This window comes from Pinus tabuliformis, chromosome 4_2 (genome assembly GCF_031772625.1).
Source record: "Pinus tabuliformis cultivar Carrire ecotype Pingquan chromosome 4_2, CPIR1, whole genome shotgun sequence".
In the NCBI taxonomy this organism is placed as follows: Eukaryota; Viridiplantae; Streptophyta; class Pinopsida; order Pinales; family Pinaceae; genus Pinus; species Pinus tabuliformis.
The window spans coordinates 850,985,083-851,003,196 of NC_142304.1; the positions used below are offsets into that span (position 1 = coordinate 850,985,083).

General features: G+C 37.6%; 1 pseudogene; it reads left to right on the forward strand.

Annotated features, from left to right (window-relative positions):
- The first annotated feature begins 15,872 nt into the window (after nucleotides 1-15,872).
- LOC149172340 (leucine-rich repeat receptor-like serine/threonine-protein kinase BAM1 pseudogene) lies at nucleotides 15,873-16,602 on the forward strand (annotated as a pseudogene).
- The last annotated feature ends 1,512 nt before the right edge of the window (nucleotides 16,603-18,114 follow it).

The window sequence follows — 18,114 nt, forward strand, 5'->3', positions numbered from 1 at the left end:
TGTACTGTCTATTATACATTTCTATTGATGAGAAAGTTGCTAATTATTATCTAAAATATGTTGCAGGTAATAGAATGCATGGATTTTCTTACTTTGATTTGGGCAGAAGTACTAATTAAGGAAAGAGTACAACTCGTGGATGTTTTTGTTCGTATTGTGCCATGGTTTCTTGGATGAGTGGAAAACAATCTTCTACGGCATGAAGTTTTGTTGAGGAAGAATACATGGCAGCATGTGCAGTGACTCAAGAAGCAATTTGGCTTTGGAAATTACTTTCTGGTTCATTTGATCAGATGCTGGAAACCACAATAATATTTTGTGACAATCAAAGTTGTACAAACTTGTCAGAGAATTCAGTGTTCCATGGCAAGTCAAAACATATAGGCATCAAGTATCACTATACAATAGAGAAATTTTGAGGTCTAAAATGGGCCTCCTAAGGATATTATAAAATAATAATGGAAGTAATAAAATAATATTAGATTAAATCATCAAATATTAGAGGGAAAAAAGAAAAAACAATTTTTTCAACTTATCTCCCTATGAATTTACTCAAATTTTGAGTGAGAGCACTCATTGGATGCATAATGTAATTCCTCATCCAAGGAGTACCCATGTTGCATACGTTTGATGGACCCTGCTACATGAAAAATAATAAATACATGAAAAAACGTGATTGCAATCATGTTTTTTCATGTATTTCTCATTTTTTGTGTAGCAAGGTCCATCGAAACTATGAAACATGCGTACTCCTTGGATGAGGAATTAATTTTTGCATCCAATGAGTACTTGAGCTCGAAATTTGAGTAAAACAATAAGGGGATAAGTTGAAAATATGAGTTAAAAAGTAGTTTTTTTTTTTAATCTTTTAACTTTTTAACCCCAAAAATGGTGAATTATCCCCCATGGTTGGCATCATCATCTTGAATCCTATTGGTTCTTATAAATTTTATTTTTGTTGTACATTTTTGTTTTGAGATCCATTTTAGACCTCAAAATTTCTCTATGGTAGAAGGGTGCAATGAAGCTCTAGTAGATCTCCACTAATGAGCAAGTAGTTGATATTCTAATGAAGCCTTTTCCCAAAGGAAAGTTCATGTATTTAAGAGATAAGTTGGGAATAGTGGAAAATGCCTCTTTGGTTGAGAGGACGCAGTGATCTACCTAAATCATGTTATTCTTCTTGTGTCACTTTACCAGTATAGGGGCATTATCCCCATGCCAATGTGACCAATATAGGAAGAATGGTTTGACAGGTTAGAAAACATCTTGGATACTCATTCTCTCAGTGTCTTGTATTTTGACTAGTATATGGATATTATCAATGTGTCTTATACTTTGACCAGTATAGGGAGAATGGTCCAACGAGCATCTTAATGTGTCTTGTATTTTGACCAATATAGGGATATCATCTTTGTGTCAAGTACATTAACAAATATAGAAAGATGGGCATTTCCCTTTGTCTTATACTCTGACCAGTAGAGGGTTTTTTCCCTATGTATAGTACAACAACCAGTATAGGAAATGGGTTTAGAGGCAACTTGGTTGAATACAAGCCTCCCATCTTCTAGCTCAAATCTCGTCTTAGAGAGAGCTTATTAATGGAAATTGTTGGACACCCAATTCACTAAGGGTTGGCGTGGAATGTGAAAAGTCACCAGAGTCCAAGAGACCACTTCGTATATGGAAACCAAGGGTCACTAAAATGTATTATAAATGTATATCATTTGTGAATAAATGTAATTCATGTTTGTATTATATGTTGTCTTCTCCATGTGTGTGTTTAACATGGTATCAGAGCATGCAAATTCTAGCCCTACTCCAACTTGAGCCACTATTTTTGTGGCCTTTCCCAACCACTAGTTTTGTGGTCTTCGTTACCCTGTTGTGTGTGCAATTCAGAAATGAAAACACATAAATTTAATTAGACTTGGGTTCTTAGAACTTGTCAGTGCTACCCATATTCACCCAATTAAAATTTATTATATTATCACTCTCTATGTCCCTGCCATGTACAATTTTAAAACGTTTTTTCCATCTCTTAGTGCTTATTCTAGCACATATGACCTTTCTAGGACCTGTATTCCTGCATGTGTTACCAATCTGTCTGCATAGAGACCCGTTATCTTTCTCAGAATGAAAATGAAGACTGTATGACTGTTGAACTTTGTTGAACTTGTATGAATTTGGTGCATTGTTTGTTATGGTGTGTGTTGTATTTTGTTATTTGGTGCTCGACAGTCTAGTTTTACATTTGGAATGCTAGTGTTTATATGTTATGGAGAACATATTTCTATTTTAACGATTCTTTGAAAATTGTGGCTTGAAATCTGAACTGGAATATTAACCATATTGCAACTATATGTACATTAATATCATTTTAATAGTATGAATCATGTTGTGAGTTCCTTGGTGGATAATACCATTGGGCGTTGAATAGGTTTGAAGGTCTACGATTATTCCTGCGTTGAATAGTGAGCCACGGTGGTTTTGGTGCCCTTGGAAGTCGGTCCTCAATGATTTCTCTGGGAAATAGAACTTTTGTTATAGTTATCTCTAGCTAGTGTGATGTAGTATCACATTCCATTTTAATTCAAAGTGTTTCCATTCAGAACATTTTTCGATTCTCTACGATGAACGATGGTCCTGAACTTGACGTTGATTTGTTGGAATGTTGCATGTGATTTTAATATGAATATCTCTAGCCATTTTGTTGTTGTATTAAAGGTCGTTCGGTTCTCTGTGTGGTGAAATTTTTACATGTCGTGGTTGCTACTTTGTGTTGAATGTCTAAATACAACCTTAAATGTTGCTTGTGATATGTATGTGTAATGCTATTTCGTTGAATGATCAGTTTCTCTATTGGTCCATTGACAGGTAGGTTCATGTGCTCATTGTTTGATGTTGATGCGTTGGCGTTGTCAAAGGTGCCAAGACTCACCAAGCATTCTTTGGAAATGTCAGTGACCCTCTTCACCAAGGCCTCGCTCATAATCCGCTCAAAGTGTGTGGGATTGCATGAGAATTATCATTGTGCAAGCAATTAGAAGGGATGCTTAGACCTGAAAGGAGCCGATCCAAACTTTCCTACAAGTGTTTGGAGGATATTTCAATTGAATTCATAGAAAATAGTGGTTACAACCTACAAATTTCGTGTTTCTATGGCCTTGTAAAAGTGGTTTTCTCTCAAAATTACATTACGAGATTTCACCTTTGAGAAAAATGCGTTCAAACTAGTGCCTTGTCAAAGTATCACTTTCCTCATTTTTTATAGTTTTAGATTCGCAACCCCCATTCTTTAATAAAATAACTCGAGAAGAAAGTGCCATTATAGATTAAAATGACCATCGTTGGGTTTGGCCCTAGTAAATTAAAGGTAGAATATCAAAGTTGATAAAACTCCTTGCACATTTAGTAAATAAGTAGTTTCTTTAAGGAACAACTTGCATGGCCTTCGATACTATTTTGTGACCTCCAAGGACAAGATACCGATTTTTTTGTTATTTTGCAGTCTAATCTAAAGAGTGCTATTTATGTTCAAGGTGAAATTGTTTCCTGCTCTCTGAATTCGAGAGGAGTCTTCAAATAGTAATGGAATTATCCTTTTTTTGAGAATATTTCCCTTTTATCATTGGACATATTTAATTTTCAAGAATATTTCATTGCTAGCTATCTTCCTTTACAAGTACATTTTTGGTCATTTGTTGACTTAGGTTGTTTGAATAATGGTGAAAATTCATGGATTATTAGAGTTATCGAGCACTCTAATTCTATCTACTACTCACAACACTGTCAAAATGAAGAAAACTACTCTGGCTGACAGTCATGTTTGTCTATAAAATGCACAAGAAAAGATTGACTTTTTCCATCTTGAATCTCAATTCCAACAAGAAGAGCTACAACAGAATAGGCATCATTCCGAACTTTTTTTTTTAGAACAACCCTTTATTTGAGATTGAGAAATATTCCCATTAGAAACAAGAAATTGTTGATGTAGTACCCATTTTACGAATAGACATGCAGAAAGATGCAAAAATTCATCCTGGAATTCCCAAGCCAATCATCATACTTTGGGAAGAGTTTTTCAAAAACAAGCATAGAAAAACTCTTGGATATGATAAGGAGGCGTCTTTTCATATTCCAAACTACACAAAGCCCATCAAATTTCAGAGTGTTTTATTTCTTCAGGGTAGTTCATCTTCACCTGTTCCTTCTCCTCCTCCACAACAACGATTATGAAATTCCAACATTGTGACTGAGTTGGACATGTAAAAGATCATTGTTTTGATCCTCATTTGTGCAAGCATTATGGTCAGCACACTCATTCTTAAAACAAATTCTTTAGAAACAAGCCTCTTGCAAGAAAAAAAAAATCACATTGGATGGATTGCTTCTTGGCAATGGGATTCAACAACCAAGAAGATATTTTTCTCATACAACATGATCTATTCCCGAATACTGAAAAGTCTTGTAGTTCATATCTCTTCATCTTCTCACCTTGTATGTGACATAGGAGGAATTGATGGTCATTTACAATTTTCAAAGAAAATCAAGTGAGCCTGAGCCACAACCTGAACCTGTGCCTAAGCCTACAACCAAAGACAAGCATACCTAGATTCAAAGTTGTAGCCATACATAGAGAAGCCCCTAAGCATGTATTTGGTTGGTGGAATTTCTTAAACAGTGCTTAAACCACAGTAGGTTTTAGACCTCCATTTTTCCAGGTTGAAGGATCCCCTCTTCAAACCATTAGGGACACTTCCTCTAGTAGAAGATTTTTACTTCTTTCTAGATTTGGAAGAGTTTCGGGAACATCGCTAAGCATTCCAGGTTGAGACCCCAATTGTCTCCCTTTAAAAAAAAAAAATTGGGAGCACGTCCTCTAGCAGAAGATTTCAACTTCTTGCTAGATTTGGAAGAGTTTCAGGAACTACACTAAGCGTTCCAGTGTTGGTGGTCATCCTTAAACCACCACCAGTTAAGACCTCGAGTTTTCCTACCTTAGACCTTCATTTGAGAGAGCAAATTCAACCTATTACTGTCATGCATTGTTGTATTTTTTTGTTATAGCTATGTTCTTGGACTTGTATATACCCCTTCAGATTAAAGGGGAGAAAGTTGGACACCTAATCCACTAAGGGTTGGTGTAGAATGTGAAATGTCATTGGAGTCCAAGAGACCACTTGGTAAAAGGAAACCAAGGGTCATTTGAATGTATTATAATTGTATATCGTTTGTGACTAAATGTAATTCATGTTTATCTTATCTGTTGCCTTCTCCATGTGTGTTTTTAATAGAAAGCATGCATGGATTTGATTAAGGTCACTTTAGTAGACTATGTATGGATATGATTGGTACCATGATTGTGAGACACTAGTTGTTAGTTTTCTTTTGGGTAGATCATGCATGAATAGTACCATGACGGTTTGGTACGGTGTGGTTGATGTTGGTAATGATGAACTATTGATGATGTTGATCTAATATTGATCTTTCCTTAACAAACCTTTCAACTATTTTGACATCTTGAATGTGATTATGAATACCTCCCTAGCTAAGAGGGAGTGTTGAAATTATAGCTATGTTCTGTCTTCATAAAATTACTGTCTTGTTCTTTTTTGGGTAAAAAAAAATATTTTTGGAAAGAAGAAAATATTATTTAATTTATAATTAGAAGTGGCTCCTCATGTGTAAGTCATCCAATTTGGCTTGCTTAGAAACACACTCATTTGGATTAGATCAACCCTTTTAGGTGGTTAAGTCAATTTTCGTAGAAAGTCACCCATTCGGATCTAATGATGGTTATAAAAAGAGCTCCATTCGTCCTACTTCAAATGCAATTCGATCACATATACATTACTCATCTATTCTCCTATGTGAAGTGGTATGAGATCTGGTCATTATACTTTTGATTTGAAGTCTGGTGGTCCAATATCTTCTCATTATACTTGTGATCTAAAGTTTGGTGGTCTGAGATGTACTTCCTATTCTTGTGATCTAAAATATGGTACTAGACCGCGATCTAGAAGGATAATCCAAACAGTTTTTTAGTGGTCTGAGAGCCTACTTATCCAAGATATTTTGTCCTAGTCTCTGACCTAAACTTTGGTGTCTCTTGTTATTGTGCCCTATGATCTCTACTTTCTTGTCTTTACTATCAGTTGGATTTTTGAAGTGTAACTAATTGATGAAGAAGATGAATTAAAGAAGCTCTAATAAATTCAAAAATAATTATCATTGGTTCATAATTGTTCTTGTACACATTTTACTTGGCTTTTCAACAAAAATGACATACAAGGGCTATATTTTTGTATTCCCGCTCAATGAGCCACCTCTTCTTCCTTTGTCCATTTCTGCTTCGGTGCACCCATCAATTCAAGCCTTGATCTTTGGTTCAGAGAGCGGTGTTGAAGCACAAACTCTAGCTTACCAAACACCTCATTGGTCATAAAATATTTAACTTATTATCATAAGTTTAAAAACTTAAACTTAAATTAAACTTTTCTTATTGAATACTTTGAACAATATGAATTGAAAGATATTATTTTAAATGGTTAAGTGCTAAATTTTGAGTGAATTTAAATTTTTGATGAAATATTTCACCTCCATTTACATGTATATTTAAAATTTGTTTTATACTAGTTATGAATATATAAAATAAATGGTTGATAAATATCAATACAAATCAATTCATAATACATGAAAATACGCACTTCATGTAGAAATTTTGAATAATTAAACACTTATTCACAGAGATTATCCTGATTATACACTATTGTGGAATACATGCATAATAGATAACCTCCTCTATGTTGATCACCAATTTAGCAGCATTAAAAACAATGAAACATTAATCGCATGCACACATTAACACAATATGTAACCCGGGGAAAGCATACAGCTGAAAACCCCACACTATCTGTATATTATAATGATTGAGAACATGTAACAATACACAGTACAATACTCCTCGCAAGTACTCAATACTATCTCCACCTGTTACACACCAACTAGCTCAGATCTGATGCCTCAAATCTCCTCCACTGTTTGCCTGCCTCCACTGCGCAATCCTGCATGAGAATAATGATGAATGGCTGAACCAAACTCGTATTTCCTTGGCTGAACCATGCAATCCTCATTGGCATTACTCAATCTCATTGATTGTGCAAATCTCATGCACAACTATAGTCACAACTGATAGCAATCTCAACCTCTAACACCTGTCTCCACTGAACTGTCCATGCACTGAGTTAACTGATGTATTCTTTAGTTTCTTTATGAGTCAATAATTAGTGAATTAATTAATAATTAATTCACATCACTCATCACAAGTGTATTTTTCAGTTAGACTAAATACAACTAGTTCAACTAAGTCAAACTAAACACAACTCCATAAACTCCTCAATCAACTCCACCAAACTCAATCACTTGAGTTCTAACTGAAGTCCACCATGCAATAGCTCAACTGACTCATAAGAAAAGCGTATTTCCTTTTGGCAGTTGCATGTGCCACATCCGTAGCTCGAACTGAAGTGCTCCAAGAGGATAAGATAATGTTTATAGTCCAAATATTATTAAGAGCTAATAATATTTGACTGTTCTATTTTTTGACTGGCAGTCTAAAAATAGACTCCGCCCATATGTCTAAAAATAGAAGTCCATATATTTTTACCAACATGACCAATCATCCACAAATAGCATCCTGCAACTCATAGACCATGATCCATATGTCTAAAAATAGACATATTCTAAAAATAGACTTTGCGCCAAAAATAGCCTACGGGCACACTTAGTGAAGGCGACTCCTTTCCACTAAGCTCCATCATCTTGTTGCATTTTCAACACTTCATAATACATATTACTTGATAAAATTAAAAAAAATCATTAAACTAATTAAATCATAACCTTATTTTAAATTATTATTAATATTTTAGTGAGATATAAATAATGTATTTAATTATAACCTATTTTAATGAGAATTTTATAAAACCGTGTTGTTTTTGGCATATAGTTTTATTATTTGTTATTTATTATTTTAATAAAAATTCAATTTATTTGTAATTTTATTATAAAATAAAAAATTAGGATGAAAGATTAAACTCCATCGATAGAACATTAAGAAATTCAAAAGTTGAATTCCATTAAACAGTTCATACCAAGACTAACAGTTGACTTTTGTTATTTCCAAGTCTCTCGCCCTGCCTTTTGTTTTTGTTTATATTAAATGGGTTACTAGCATTTTAAAAATATAATCATGCTCTGCATCTCACATGGGTTACTGCCATTTTAAAAATCTGTGTTTGATTATTGTATCTTCATTCACTGCACTATGAGGTTGCAAAATCTTTCCGTTCTCTTGCCTCTTTTCATCCTCGCCTTGTTTCTACACCCATCATCATCTACCCGCCGCAATCCATCAATCCATGGAGATGCCAATGTGCTCATTTCAATGAAAGCAACCCTCCTTGATCCTCACCATTGGTTAGATACATCGACAGTCTCTGATAAAAACCACCATTGCGCATGGACTGGTGTCTATTGTGAACTCGTGGGTCGAGTAGTGGCTGTAAATCTCTCATCAATGGCTATTTTAGGCCCATTCCCCTCTCATGTCACAAATTTGTCATCGCTCTGATTGCTCGAACTCTCCTATAATAGCCTCACTGGAAGCCTTCCCTCCAATCTATCAAACTTGAGGAATCTAAAGGTGTTCAATGTCGCCCATAACAACCTCACTAGAAGTCTTCCCTCAAACATATCAAACTTGAGGAATCTAAAGGTGTTCGTGTCTCGAAAACAGCCTCACTGTAAGTCTTCCCTCAAACATATCAAAATTGAGGAACCTCAAGGTCCTCGACGTCTCTTTCAACACTTTGTAAGGGGCGTTGCCACTGGATTTGATCTATCTCCTGAAGCTCAACCATCTTGATCTCGAAGGTAATTCCTTGTCGGGCAGCATTCTTGGTGAGTATGGGAACCTAAAAAGTGTGGAATATCTTTCAATCGCTGCAAACAGTTTGAGTGGAAAAATACCCGGAGAGCTTGGAAAACTGGGGAATTTGAAAACAATTTATTTGTGGGAAAATTCATTCGATGGTGGGATTCCTACTGAGATAGGAAATTTGAGAAACCTTGTAGAACTCGGTCTGTTCTTTTGTCGCCTCACAGGCCCTATCCCTCCTCAACTGGGCCAGCTAAAAGAGTTGAGGGAGTTGGACCTGTCCAGTAATAGACTACATGGCAGGATTCCATCTTTCATTGGGGACTGGCCAAATTTGGAGTTTTTGGGGCTTTTGTGAAACAATTTCATAGGTCTCGTGCCACAACAATTGGGCGTAAGTGGAAAACTACAAATATTAGATATAACATATAATTCATTTGTCAGCCTGATTCCTGACTCTCTCGAAAAATGTGATTCACTAGTTGAAGTCTACATGGGATAAAATTATTTGAATGGTTCCATTCCTGAAGGCTTGCTATACTTACCCTTGTTGACTGTGATCGCATTGGACAACAATAATCTCAGTGGGACCATCCATGACGTAATTAATAATGTATCCTCGATGTTAGAGACAATGATAATTTCCAATAATCATTTCAGTGGCTCTATTCCTTCGTCCATGTGGAAATTATCTGATTTGCAACAACTTATGATTGATGGGAATCAACTAATAGGTAATGTCCCGCAAAATATTAGCTGACTGGGTAAAATTGAAGAGATCAATTTCAGAAAAAATAGGTTATCAAGAATGATTCCTAGGGAGATAAGCAACTGTAGTACTCTGACATACATTGATCTAAGCTCAAACAAGATTTCTGGTATGATTCCTAGGGAAATTGGTAACTGCATTTCTCTAAGACACATTGATCTTAGCCAAAATGAATTCAGCGGTCCCATCCCACTGGAAATCACAAGGATTCCGAACCTAAACTCTTTAAAACTATCAGGAAACGGATTATTTGGGGAAGTTCCCTTAGACATTGTTGGTCTAAGCTAGATTGAAATTGTCGACTTCAGCAAAAGAAGACTTTCTGGTAAGATTCCTAAGGATATTGGTAACTTTATTCGTCTGACAAAAATTGATTTTAGTCAGAACGAATTCAGCAGTCCCCTCCTAGTGGAAATCACCACGATTAGATCTCTCAACTCTTTAAATCTATCCAAAAATCACTTCAATGGGAGCATTTCCAAAGAATTTGATGCATTGATGAGCTTGATCTCTGCGAATTTCTCTTTTAATAAAGTTTTCGATCTTGTGCCAGAGGGTCCATTATCTCATTTAAAAGCAAGCTCTTTTGCAGGGAACCACTTATGTAGAGAAAATTTGGGCAACTGTAATTCTAGTGTCCTAACACACATCAAGCTTGAACTTCTCTTGCCTCTCTTAACGCTTGGAATTCTCTTCTTCTGTTAGCTGGTGTTGGCAATTCGAGTAGTCACAATTAAGAAGAAAGATAGCAAGGGCAGGCCATGGAAGATGACGACCTTCCAGGCACTCAGCTTTGGAATCGATGACGTGGTGGAATGCATTAAAGAAGAGAATGTCATTGGCCAAGGAGGAGAGGGTGTTGTATATAAAGGAATCATGCCCAATGGGGAAGTATTTGCAGTGAAAAAACTTACGTGGATAGGCTCTTAAAATGCTCATTGCTTCTCAGCAGAGATCAAAACTTTGGGCAGAATCTACCATCGACATGTTGTTAGATTGCTGGCATTTTGCTTCAACCATGACACCAATCTTCTGGTGTATGAGTACATGCCAAACGGAAGCCTGGCTAAGTTGCTTCATGGAAACAATGCCACGTCTCTGGTGTTGGGTTGTGTTACATTCTTTCCACGACTAGCCCACATAGTTAACCAGGGGTTAGAGGGGGGGAGGTCACAGGGGGTTTGAGGGGCACCCATAACCCCACTTTATGGGGTCCGAGGCAGCGCCCCGGAAAATTTTGGTTTTGGACCCTATGTTAGGTTGGGTAGACCCACCTATGGTTTTTTGCATGATTTTTGCACATGATTTTGGACGCGATGGTTTTCGGTGCATGGTATTGGACGTGATGGTTTTTCGGTACATGGTATTGGATGCTTCGACATGTATAAATATGTATTATAACATTTAAAGGAACATAATGAAAAATCAAGTTGGTAGTCTCGGTATTGGGATCCAAGGGAAAATATCTATGTATATGTGTTTTATGTGTTATGCTCTCGCATTGTTTATTTTATGTGTTTTAGAATTCGTATGCAGGTAATTTATGTACGGGGTTAAAACCTACATTTGGTATTAGAGCTATTTTGGCTTCAAGGGGACACCTTTGTTGCTGAGGGGTTTTGCTCGGGCTTGTGGTAGACCCTGTTCAATGGGAGATCTGTGAGATCGATTCTAGTGGTGAAAGAAGATGGCGAGCAGTGGAAAGATAAAGATCGATAAATTTAATGGTCAGAGTTTTGAGTTGTGGAAACTCAAGATGGAGGATCTGTTGGTGGATAAAGATCAGTGGATCGTGGTAGATCTGGGTACTAAACCAATGGGAGTGTCCGATGAAGAATGTAAGAAGTTGGATTGGAAGGCAAAGAGCACAATACAATTGTGTGTCTCAGATTCAGTATTGCTGAATGTATCAGGGGAAGCTACAGCGAAGGCTTTGTGGGACAAGTTAGGGACTTGTACCAATCTAAGTCTGGTGAATAAACTGTTCCTACGGAAAAAGTTGTATAACCTGAGGATGAAAGATGGAGACTCGGTGACAGAGCATCTGAACGCTTTTAATATTATGGTAAGTCAGTTAGCGTCTGTTGATATTAAAATTTCAGATGAAGATAAGTGCATCAGTTTGTTGTGTTCTCTACCATATTCATGGGATAGTCTGGTTATTGCAATAGGCAGCAATGCAACTACCTTGCAGTTTTATGAAATAGTCTCAGCCTTGCTGATGGAGGAGATGAGATGGAAAAATATGGAGAGCCGGAATGGTGATGCCTTGTCTGTATGAGGACGGTCCCAGAACAGAAACAAAAATAAATCATCGAGTGGGAGATCTAAATCTAGAGGGAGATCTAAATCTCCAGGAAAACCTATAAAGGTGGTGTGCTGGAAATGCAGAAAGGAAGGGCACTACAAAAGGGACTATAAATCTAAATCTCCTCATAAAGGAAAGGGATCTAATGATGATCCTTCTGCAGAGGTGAAAACCACCTCAGATGAAGGTGGGGATGTGTACTTGGCTTCTTCAAGTACACATGTAGATCATGAGGCATGGTTAATTGACTCAGGTGCATCCTTTCACTTCACTCCCCATAGAGAGTGGTTCTGCGAGTATGAGAAATACGATGGTGATGCGGAAAAGTAAAGTTGAAGCTGCAAGGTGGAAGGGTTAGAACACTTTCGGGTGTTTTGCATATTCCTGCATTGGCCAGAAATCTGAATTCTGTAAGAAAGTTGGATGATGCAAGTGTAGAAATAGTGTTCGAGAAGGATACCTACAAGATGGTTCGGGGAGCACTGGTATTGATGCGGGGAGTTCGGATTGGAACTCTGTACAAGCTGCAAGGTAGCACGGTTGTTGATGGGTGCAACAATTTTGCGGTTCCTGAAAGTGGAGCAGAAAATCTAGTGATCTCTGGAAAGAAGACCATGCTGTGGCATCAAAGGCTTGGACATATTGGAGAGAAGGGCCTTCGAATACTTCATGGTAAAGGTATGGTAGAAGGTATGAGTAATAGCTCTTTAGATTTTGATTTCTGTGAAAATTGTGTATATGGGAAGAAGAATCGGGTGAGTTTCCCCTCTGGTAGTAAGAGGACGAAACATATATTAGAACTTGTGCACAGTGATGTGTTTGGACCTATGAAGGTTCCATCACTGGGTAAGTCTGTGTACGATGTATCATTTATAGATGACTTCTCAAGGAATACATGGATATATTTCCTTAAGAAGAAATCTGAAGCCTTTGAAAGGTTTAAAGAATTTAAGGCTCTCGTGGAAAAGAGAAGAAGATAAAGGTGCTGAGGACAGATAATGGTGGAGAGTTTTGCAGCAAGGAATTTGAAGAATTCTGTAAGAAGTGTGGTATAGCACGGTAGAAGACTACTCCATATACACCTCAGCAAAATGGAGTTGCAGAAAGAATGAATAAGATGTTGATGGAAAGGGCAAGAAGCATGCTCAGTGGTGCCGGGTTAGGATAGGAATTCTGGGTAGAGGCGGTGGATACTGCATGTTACCTGGTTAACAGGTCACCTTCATCAGCGTTGGAGGATAAGACTCCACAAGAGGTATGGACTGGTAAGAAACCCTCTCTTTCACATCTAAGGGTATTTGGATGTGATGCATATGTACATGTTCCAAAGGAGAAACGAACCAAGTTGGATAGTAAATATGAAAAGTGCATCTTTATTGGGTATAAGGATGGTTTAAAGGGTTATAAGCTTTGGAACCCAGTAACAAGGAAGGTTGTGTACAGCCGAGATGTGGTGTTCAGAGAGGTGAAAGATGTTATTAAACATGAAGTCCAAGCAAAGGAACCTGAGAAGATAGAGTTTGAGTTAAAGGAGGAAGAATCAGACTCTACAACAGAGGAGGAATCAGAAGATGAAGAGCCACAAACTCCAGCTGTGAGAAGATCAGTTCGAGAAAGAAGGCAGCCAGAAAGGTATAGTCCATTTTCTTTCTGTTCAAATTTTGCTTTGTCTGTTACTGATTATGATCCCAGAAATATGAAGGAAGCAGTGGATTCATAGGATGGAAAACTCTGGAAAGAGGCCATGGTTGATGAAATGGCATCTTTGCACAAAATTGAGGCTTGGGATCTAGTGCAGTTTCCAGCTGGAAGGAAACCCATTGGCAATAAGTGGGTGTTCAAAAAGAAGACAAATGCAGAAGGAAAAGTGGAGAAATACAAAGCTCGGTTGGTAGCAAAAGGTTATTCCCAAGTGCCGGGAATTGATTTTGGTGATATTTTTCTCCTATTGCCAAGGTAACTTCTATTATATTATTTTTATCTGTTGCTGCCACTTTTGATTTTGAGGTAGAACAGATGGATGTGAAGACAACATTTCTTCATGGGGATTTGGAAGAGGAAATCTACATGAAGCAACCTGAAGGCTTTGCGGTGAAGGGTAAGAAAGAACTGGTATGCAAGTTAAAGAAGTCTCTGTATGGGTTAAAACAGTCACCATGGATGTGGTATCAGAAATTTGATACATTTATACGGGGACTTGGCTTCACCAGAAGCAAAGCAGATCACTGTGTGTATTTTAAATTAATTGTTGACCGTGTTATTTATCTGGTCTTGTATGTGGATGATATGTTGTTGGTTGGAAATGACAAAGAAATTATCCAGGATTTGAAAACCCAATTGTTCTCCAAATTCGACATGAAAGATCTTGGTGCTGCAAACTATATTTTGGGCATGGAAATTAAAAGAGATCGGGCAAAGAGGAAGCTCTGGTTAAACAAGAGGAAGTATGTCGAGACAATACTACAGAGGTTTAATATGTAGGATAGTAAACCGGTGAAGGTTCCTATTCTTGTAGGTGTGAGGTTATCTGTTGAATAGTGTCCCAAGACACAAGAAGAGGAAGAGGACATGTCCCGTGTTCCATATACAAGTGCAGTCGGTAGCCTAATGTATGCAATCGTTTGTACTAGACCAAACATTGCACATGCAGTGGGAGTATTGAGCAGGTTTATGTCAAAACTAGGGAAGGAGCATTGGACAACAATGAAGCGGGTTTTCAGGTATTTGCATGGCACTAGTGATTATGGTTTGTGCTACCAAGGAAGACCAGGATTGGATAGAGTTTTGGATATTCGTGGCTTTGTTGATGCAGACTGGGCTGGAGATCTGGATCAGACAAGATCTACAAGTGGGTATGTGTTTAACCTGTTTGGAGGTGTAGTTAGTTGGATGAGTAAGAAACAATTTGTAGTGACACTATCAACTACTGAGGCAGAATACATGGCAGCCACTCATGCAAGCAAGGAAATAGTTTGGTTGCAGAGATTGTGTTCAAGTATGGGGTTAGTACAGGGAGCTATAAGGATAGACTGTGACAGCCAAAGTGCAATTTTCTTGGCAAAGAACCCCGCATATCATTCAAAAACAAAGCACATTGATGTTCAGTATCACTTTGTGAGGGATATGATAGAAGATAAAAAGGTGTTTCTGATAAAGGTGGACACTTTGAAGAATACTACAGATGCATTGACAAAATCTGTGAGCTCTGAGAAGTTCTCTTGGTGTAGAGAAACAATGGGCGTTGCAGGGCTGGATAAATGACTAAGCTCTCTTGTGCCCCCCTGTGGAAAGAAAACAACAAGTGGGAGAATGTTGGGTTGTGTTATATTCTTTCCACGACTAGCCCACATAGTTAACCAGGGGTTAGAGGGGGGGAGGTCACAGGGGGTTTGAGGGGCACCCGTAACCCCACTTTATGGGGCCCCGGAAAATTTTGGTTTTGGACCCTATGTTAGGTTGGGCAGACCCACCTACGGTTTTGTGCATGATTTTCGCACATGTTTTTGGATTCAATGGTTTTTGGTCCATGGCATTGGACGCGATGGTTTTTCGGTCCATGGTATTGGATGCTTCGGCATGTATAAATATGTATTATAACATTGAAAGGAACATAATGAAAAATCAAGCTGGTAGTCCTGGTATTGGGATCCAAGGGAAAATATCTGTGTATATGTGTTTTATGTGTTATGCTCTCGCATTGTTTATTTATGTGTTTCAGAATTCGTATGTAGGTAATTTCTATACGGGGTTAAAACCTACATCTGGATTGGAACACCGGATACAAAATTGTAGTGGAAACTGCACAGGGGTTGAGCTATCTTCATCACGATTGTCGGCTGGCCATCCTTCATCGCGACATGAAGTTCGACAATATTCTTTTGGACTCCAACTTTGAAGCTCGTGTTGCAGATTTCAGCCTAGCCAAACTCTTGCATCAATCTGGTATGTCGGAATATGTGTCTTCAGTTGCAGGCACCTTTGGCTACATAGCTCCAGGTAAGTGGTTGTTTCATCTTTAAATTTTGAAGTCATTGATTTTGAAGTGGGTGTTTCATCTTTAAATTTTAGTAGAGGGTCACCGTAATGTTTAACGAAGTTGCAAGCTTTTCGAAATGGTTTGTTATTGAAGTCCATCATCTGTTATTGCCAAGGCATAGGCAGAGCAGCACTGCATTATAAATAAAAGCAATTATATAGAAGTCAAAAGTTCTTCATAGTATGCGTATTGCTTATTTTGCGGTGGTTTTGCCACTAGCCTTTACTGTAGCATACCATTTAAGATTGGATGTTGAATTTACAGAGTATGCATACACCATGAAAGTGGATGAGAAGAGTGACGTATATAGCTTTGGAGTGGTTCTGCTTGAGGTCATCACGGGGAAAAAGGCAATGGGTGAAAGAGAATTTGAAGAGGATATGAACATCACAGGGTGGGCGAAGAAGATGACCAATTGGCATAGAGAAGAAGTTATGAAGATTATTGATCCCAGGCTTATCAACGTCCCAGTTGAGGAAGCCCTGCATATATTCTTAGTGGCTCTACTCTGTATACAAGCACAGAGTGTTCGCAGACCTACTATGCGCTAGGTAGTAGTAATGCTCACATACTTCAGTCCCAGGAAATAATTTTCATCATTCAAATTTGACCGTGGAATATGATTGGAAGAGGTTCTATAGTAGAGAATCAAGAGAAGAACAACTTCCAACAAGCATAGCTTGGATAGAATTTGTTAGAGAGGGTAATTCCATAGTGAGTGTGGGTAGAATTTCCCATAGAAAGAGATAGAAAAAGATGCCAAGAAGGAGAACTTGGTACTATAGCAAGTCACAGAATTGTTATGAGAGGAAGAAAACTTGTTGCAACCCACAAGAAATGGAAAAGAAGTGTTCATGGAAGAAGAGTAAGGAATGGATACTGATAGTCACATACATGGTTCAAAGAAAATAAATCACAACCAATCAAAGAAAAATTCCAAAGCAACTCACATAAGGAGGATGAGTGATAAAGAATTTGAAAGGGAGATGATTTAGTTAAAGGAAGAATTCAATCATTTGAGACAACTATTGTGAGACCAGGGATATGTCTAGATGATGAAGAATAAGATGGTGAGATGGCCTTCACTAGAGAGGAAATTGAAAGAGAGGATGCGTGCTAGGATGCAGGAAGAATTCAGAATAGCTGAGTACCAGATGGAAGTTTATTATGAACCTGAACAAGGAGTGATCCTTGGAGAGGATGAAAGTGATAGAGATGATGAAGATAGATATTTTGATGCTAGAGAGTCTTTTATTTTTCACTGATGATTGGTGTGTGAATGCAAGAAGTTTTTCATATGATGTGCATAACATTGGTTTTGTTTATTACAAGAAGAAAGAACAACCATGAAGCATTGTTGCAGACACAGAAGGGAAGGCATAATTGTCTTGTAAAGGAAAACAAGATGGAGACTGTATACAGTGGATGAATGCAATAATGAAGGAAGAACCTGAGGTGGAGAAAATTTTATTCTTAGATGAGGTGTATGAGATAGAGACATTTACTTTTTGTAACAAAAGTGATGAGGATGGTGAATCTTTGGAGGAAAAAGTTGTTGTAGTGGAGAGGAACTTGATGAATGGTTTCATGTTTCCAACAATGTATAAGGAAGAGACATTGGAGGCATCTACAGAGACGTTAAAGTCTCATAGTTTTAAAATTAATATATTTTTTGTGTCTATGGGAGATGATCAATGCAAGGATAGGCATGCTTATGAATCTATCAATTTTGAGAAGGAAATATAATTGAAAGGACATGTAGATATAGTCAATGAAATTTGTCAAGAGGATGAGGACATACAAGAAATGATATGGAGGTATGGAGAAGTACAAGGAATTTTGGACGAGGCTATACAAGATTATAAAAGAGTAAGCATGGCATTGGTAAAAAAGAAAGACGTTGCAAAAGAATGTAGAAAAACTATAGAGGAAACCTTGCACAAAGGGATAAGTTATTTGTGGAAAATTTGTAATTTTAACAAAATACATGATATGGACTTGTTGGAATAGGCGAACAACTTGAAGTTTCAGCCCAAAAGCATGCAGCAGAGGACCTGTAGGCT